The sequence below is a fragment of the Pinus tabuliformis genome, chromosome 7 (assembly GCF_031772625.1).
Source record: "Pinus tabuliformis cultivar Carrire ecotype Pingquan chromosome 7, CPIR1, whole genome shotgun sequence".
Lineage (NCBI taxonomy): Eukaryota > Viridiplantae > Streptophyta > Pinopsida > Pinales > Pinaceae > Pinus > Pinus tabuliformis.
This window is the reverse complement of record NC_142293.1, coordinates 1,347,420,087-1,347,427,366: the sequence shown is the minus strand read 5'-3', so window position 1 is coordinate 1,347,427,366 and position 7,280 is coordinate 1,347,420,087.

Here is a 7,280-nt window from a genome sequence, read left to right as displayed (position 1 = left end):
GCCACCAATCTTTGGTGGAAGCAACTTCGTCTATTGGAAGGTAACAACCACAACCTATCTTCAATATCTTGGTACAGAAGTGTAGGATATCATGGAAGGAGGATACACATTTCCATCAGCAGCTCCTACAGATACAGCTGGTAAAAAAGTAGTATGAAACAAATGCAAAGGCTATCAATACTCTATTGGGGAGTCTATCTCAATTAGAATCCGTCAAGGTTATGTAGCTCAAAACCGCCAAAGAAATATGGGACAAGATCATTCTAAGCTATGAAGGAGATGATCAAGTAAAACGTGCAAAACTAAATTCTCTCAGAATTCAATATGAAACTCTCAAAATGAAAAATGATGAAAATGTGGCTAATTATTTCTTACGAATATAGAGATTGTTAATCGCATGAAAATCTTGGGTGAAGAGATAAAAGAAGTTACTTTAGTTGAAAAGGTTCTAAGGTCTTTGTCCTATATGTTTGAATCAAAAGTTTATGCCATAGGAGAAAAGTAGAATCATCAGAGTATTACCATGTCAAAGCTGCACGGAATCCTAATTGCTTTCAAAATGAGAAAAGGGGGTTCATCAGACATGAGAGAAGCTACATTCAAAGCTTTAGGGAAGGGAGAATACAATGAGTTAGGACATACATCAGAAGGAGAGGAAGAATCAAACTTTGTCAAGAACCTTCAACGGGGTTCTGGAAGATTCAGAGGTAAGCTACCTTTCAAATGCTTTGCTTGTGGAAGAGTCAGTCACTATGTAGCCAAATGTCCTCATAAAGATAAGCTTGATAAAGGTAAGGAACCAGTTAAATGGAACAGAAAACAGAATGTAAGTAAGAAGAGCTATTATACACATGAAGACAATGATGGACTCTCAAATAGTGATGAAGATGAACATGGTAATGATTATAGACTTTTGATGGCTTTTGAAGATGATGATTTCTTGGATGCTATAGATGAAGATGGTCTCTATGAAGAAATTTCTAAACTTAAAATTTGTTTAGAAGAAAAGAGTATGATTATAGATACTCTGACATTCCAACTTGATAAAAGTGAAAAGCACAATGAAAATTTATAATGTGAAATTGTGGGACTTAGAAAAGATATTAAGAAAACAAAAGCTCTTAATCTTAGATTTGCTAAAGGATCTGAAACTTTAGATGAGATTATCAAAGTACAACATTCTCCTCTAATCAAGACAGGTCTTGGATATACTGAAGAAGCATCTCAAGCACAGAAGCCATCCACCTCCAAAAGTTATCTTGAAGTAGCAAGGAGAAGTGAACAGGTTGACAATCGTCAACAAAGGCATAAAGCAGATCACCAAGTAAATCAAGGTCAATCTACTTCAAGGATGAACAGAAGCTACAACCAATTGTAGGTAAATCATTCTCAATTTTCCTCAGAAATGAATGTTAATGGAAACTACAATCACCTGGTCGATAGATTTGATAATCGCAGGAATTTCTTTAATGGCCAATGTTTCTCATGTCATAACTTTGGACACAAAGCTACTCAATGTGTTGCTTACAAGATCATCATGACTAGAGAAGCATGAAATCAAAGCAGTGTGACTGGGATCATAAAGAGGACCAACAATAACTTTTCTGCTCTTGAAATGAAATAGAATGCTCTATTTGTAACAACTTTTGTTATGAAGATTTTGAATGCAGGAGTAAGTTTCGACAAACATCTCAAGAGGAGAAAACTTCATTGGGTTCGAAAACATGGAGAAAGAAAGAATCACAACCAGAAAGATATGGTATAGCCTTATATGCGGAAGGATAAGAAAATTAGTGGTAGATCGATAGTGGATGCTCGAAACATATAATAGGTGATAAAGAAAAACTTCAGTCATATAGTGTCTTAGAAAAGGAAAGGAATGTCTCCTTTGGAAATGACACCCTTGCACTCAGAAAAGGTTAAAGCTCTATTCTTTTAAAAGAAAAGGTCAAAGCTAGAAATGTTATGAATGTTGATGGCTTAAATCATAAGCTATTGAGTGTTAGTCAAATGTGTGATCAAGTAAATGAGGTAGTATTTCGATCAAATGGATGTATTATTCGTGAGCTTGATACAGGAGAAACAGTGATCAAAGGCATAAGAACTCCAAATAATTTATACATACTCAAGGGAGGACAACAATAATGCCATCTAAGCAAAAATGATGAACACTGGCTATGGCACAAAGGATTGGGGCATCTAGGCTTCCCTCAGATAAGGAAAGCATGCAAATATCAAGTTGTTCACGATCTTCCTAACATCAGAATTCTAGACAATACAATATGAAAATCATGTCAGTTTGGTAAGAAAACCAGAACACATTTCGCTGAGAAGGAAGGATCAACTAGTAAGCCACTTGAAGTTGTCCATACTTATTTATGTGGTGCATCAAGGAAAAAATCACCTCGTGGAGAATAATACTTTATATTGTTCATTGATGACTTTTCCAAGATGTGTTGGATAGGACTTCTTAAGCATAAAGATGAAGCATTCAAAAAGTTCAAAGTTTTCAAAGCCTTGGTTGAAAATGAATCAGATCGGAAAATCAAATTCCCTAGTTCTGATTCAGGAGGGGAATTTACCTCAGATGAGTTTTTCGACTTTTGTGAAGAACATGAAATAAGAAGGGAATTCTCTACTGAAAGGACTCCTCAGCAAAATGGAGTGGTAGAAAGGATGAATAGAGCAATTCAACAAATGGCTCATGCTATGATTGAGGAGTTTGGAACTCCTGTAACCTTCTGGGGTCAAGCTGCATTTGTTGTCGTTACTATTCTCAAAAAAGCAAACTTCCGGGTAAACAACACTCAAACTCCTCATGAAATTTGGTATGGTTAGACGCCTATTGTAAAATACTTCAAATTTTTTGCAAGAAAATGTTACATCAAAAGGACTGATGAAAAGCTTGGCAAGTTTGAACCTAGAGCAGATGAAGGCATTCTCCTTAGTTACTCTTCCTGAAGTAAAGGATATAGGTCTTACAATAAAGTACTTGGAAAAATTGTTGAAAGTATTGATGTGGTGGTTGATGAAGCAGGCAACAATCCAAAGTAGATAAAAACTAAAGATTTTGAAGATGATGAAGACTATCCTTCAACATCAAAACAGACTAATGCTAAAGAAGAAACTTATGAGGCACCAGAACAACAGATAAGGGTAGAAGAAAAGACTCCATCTAGGTAGGTCCAAAAGAACCATCGAGAGACTCAAATTTTTGGGAAAAAAGAGGCAAGTGTACAAACAGGAAGAACTATTACAGAAGCTTCAAGCTATCTAGCATTGCTCTCCTCCATCGAACCACGAAATATAAGTGAAGCATGAAAATATGAATGCTAGTTCAAGGCCATGAATGAAGAACTTGAGCAGATTGAAATGAATAACACTTGGGAATTGGTTCCTAGACTAATGATAAGAATGTCATAGGGACGAAATGGATATTCAAAAACAAGCTGAATGAAAATGGAGATGTTATTAGAAACAAGGCCAGACTCGTTTGTAAAGGGTACTCTAAACAAGAAGGTATAGACTTTGAAGAAATTTTTGCACTGGTTTCTAGACATGAAACCATAAGGATGTTCCTTGCTCTTTCTAGATATCAGAATTTCAAAGTATGTCAAATAGATCTGAAGTCTACCTTTCTAAATGGAGACTTAGAAGAAGAAGTGTATATTGAGAAACCAGATGCATTTATCCTTGGAAATGATCCAAAACTTGTATGCAGACTCAGAAAGGCTCTATATGGCCTTAATTAGGCTCCAAGGGCTTGGTATTATTGTTATTGGGAAATCTAGTGTCTATGCAGAGCTGCTAGTCCCACTAAGACAGGTAGCTATCTTAGAAACAAGCGGATTAAAGTTACTTTCGTTTTCCTTTATGAGAAGTAGATAGGAGAGGATCAAAGAATACCAACCTCAATCCTTCGCTCAGTTCTTTGCTTGTTCCTTCTCCTCACTGACCGGGCTTTGTCGCTTCTCCCTTGACCACTCTGCTTCAAAGAGTACCTGTAGAGTCAAAATAGCATAATACCTTCAAAGTGCAAAGATCTACAATCATAAACAATATAGGACCAGATATATATTGAAGAAGAGAGGATTACAATCCATTTTCTAACCCAACGTCATCCTCCCAGCATGAAATCCCTTTTTCACCTCATTAAAAGCTTAGATCACCCAATGCTATGATATTCCACCAGGAAACCAACAACACTTCCTTACAAGATACAAAATTCCAGCCTCTGGATCTCTGGGATGAGGGATCCATATATAGATGACTGTAGGGAGGTGAGTCAGCTTCTGGGATTTTTATTAGTGTCTTCTCTCTGATAGCTCTTGGTTCCACTTAGAGATTTTTGATCCCTTACCCATCCCTGCTCAAATTCAGAGAGGCAAGTGTCACAGGAGAAGTTTATGGAAGATTCTATGATCATCCACCTCACAAACTGTCTCTGCCATTTGTCCATTCTCACCCATCGCACCCTACAGAAAGGCTCTTCAGTATGCATCGCACCTTTTACACTGGGTAGGTGAGATGCATCACACCCTTAGCACTGAGAAACCTATATGGTCTCGTTTTGACCAGTTCTGAGCAGTTTCCTGTGGATAACTTTTGGGAGATGATGTAATCAGCTGACCTTGTTCCTTTAGGGCATGAAACAACACTTTTAGGGACTTAGGAGCCCTTGGTTTATGGACATATATGATTGGGCTTGCAGTGCCCAAAAATGTCTATAACAGCTGCCCCCTAAAGCATGAGGTCATTAATCTTTTGATGTCAGGTGAAATGCTTTATCATGAGGATCCAAGGTTTTTCGAACTGGAAGGTGACCCGTAATAAGATACAATACAATACATTATCTTCATAATATTTTGATAATCTAGCTGAGGTGGGCAGTCCCATGCTTAGCTTTATAAATTCATTTTCATGTACATAGGACAGACAACCGTTTGTGTAGCAGACTAATGATTCTGGTAGAGCCATCATCCTTTGATTCGGATGATCATCTGTGTAGCAATGATGTACATTTTATGTCTTTATTTTCTTGAATATATCACAGCTCGGATGGATGAAACTAGATCCAGAGTCTTCAATCTCGTCCAATCTTCACCCGAAGTACAAGTCGATCCATGTGAAAAATGTTATAGAGTGAAACATGGAAAGACATTACGTGATTACCAGCCAATGATGTAAGCTGTTAACAGGCGCGAGAGGAATCACCAATAATGATGATGACCCTCAAGGTACGATAGTACAATTCACGTGGTGTGAGAATGGGACTTGGCATTGATCACCATGAAAAATCTCTCGGTCGAAGGCCATTGATGTAAACCTGTCGCTGAAAGTGAGAAACTTGCCATTGAGGCATGCAAGCTTCAAAGTATTGGAAGGGTTGTTCCTAGGTCAACTTCTTGGATAATGAGCTGATGTTGACAAGAAGCGACCCGTCGTAGGAGGGCCTTAATGAATCCCACATCTATGACATAGAATGGAGCAAATGACTTTTAGAGGTGAAAACGATCTGATGATACAACGTTCAGGGTGGCGGTCATGAAAGAATGAAACATAAAGGTATTGCAGTGGATGAGACACAATATGGGTTGGTGAATTCTTTTATTAACTTCTCTTGAACATATTGGCAACACTTGGAATGGATTGGTAGCATTAACCGCAAAGATGAACGGTACGATGGACCAATGGTAATATGACCGGTGAACGGAATAACCCAACTCGACTCAGACATGGAGTAAAAGTGTCATGTTCAAGAGCGACTTTGCTACCAATAAAGTTTCTTCAAGTTTTTTTCCCAATTTTTCCCTTGTCATTGCGGACTAGTACCTCTTTATTTTGATCATGCTTGAGAAGGATAACATCTGCTTGTTCTATAATTTGCGCTTCGGGCAAACCCATCGCTATGTTTTAACGAGCCTAGTGATAGTGAGACTCGTTCTTGTCTATATGGACAAGTTTGTTGCTATTGGTTTTAACGAGTGTAACGACAAAGATAACTTGGTCCTTTTCAATTTTAGAGAGTCTGAAAGGGACGTAAAGGAAACTCCAATAATCATTTTTCATCATATAATCCCTTAAGTCCGAAAAAGTATAAAATAATACGAAAGGGATGAATTTTTGATAATTTTAATGATCCGAACAAAACAAGCGCTCGATCTTTTTGTGCAATAATCCCGTAGGTCCAAAAAGATTAAAATCTAAAGGAGGGATAGCACTCTCAGTAGCTTTAACGAGCTAGAGAGGCCAACTGCTTGGCAATCTTTTCATATTTTACGAGTCAGACGAAAAGAGCTTAAAGGAGACTCATTTTTTGAGGAACGAGTGATAATTTCGGATAGCAGTTGATTCTATGTAAGGTTTGGAATTTTCCAATCATGGTAGTGTCACAAGGATGGCTAACAGAATCACTCTTCACAGTTGTTCCTCAAAAAGTGTAAACAATCAAATGGAGGCTTATGATTAGCTAAAACAGAGTGGAGGTGATGATGAGAACACGACCAAGGCTTAGGAGCTGATGATAATGCATTCATAATGGTTATTTACTGGAGATTGGTTCATTTTTTAATGAGCTTAAACTCTGGGGAAACATTTGCTCATTGCTTAGGTTTAATTTTTAATGAGCTTGTACTTCACATAAAAACTTCTCGTGCCAGTCGTATAATAAGGATATCTCATCGATAGATTCCATTTTTATGGAGCTTGCACCTTTTGAAGATTTTCTCTATATCCTTCTTTTATGTAAGCTGGGAACAACCAATCCTATGAGTTTAAAGGGTTTGAGAACCTACAAACTAAGAAAATAAATGGTCACTCTTCACTTGCATGCAAAAAGGTTTGCATGACCCCAGGTATAGGGAAGTAGAATTTCAAGGTTACCACTCAATTTGCAAACAAAACGTTTGCTTTGTCAGGAAAGGCCTACCTTATACAGGTTACCCCTCAATTTGCAAACAAAACATTCGTTCTATCATGAAAGGCATACCTTCTAATGGAGGTATCTTATTCGGTCTAATCCCATTTTCCTATACAGACGAGTGTTAGACTAGTCATATATCCTTCACTGAAACCTACTGTATACCTAGGGTTTTATTGCCGAAGCAGACCAGGGCACATGCCCCCTAGGTTTTACTCATGACCACCAAAATTACTCGCATTCTTCAGGTGGACGAACTGGAGATTGATGAGAAATTCCTTCCATGAAAAGACCATTTAGGGATGGAATTTAACTATTAACTATGTGTGAGCGAGGGAACAAAAGCTGGTCTATGAGCTGG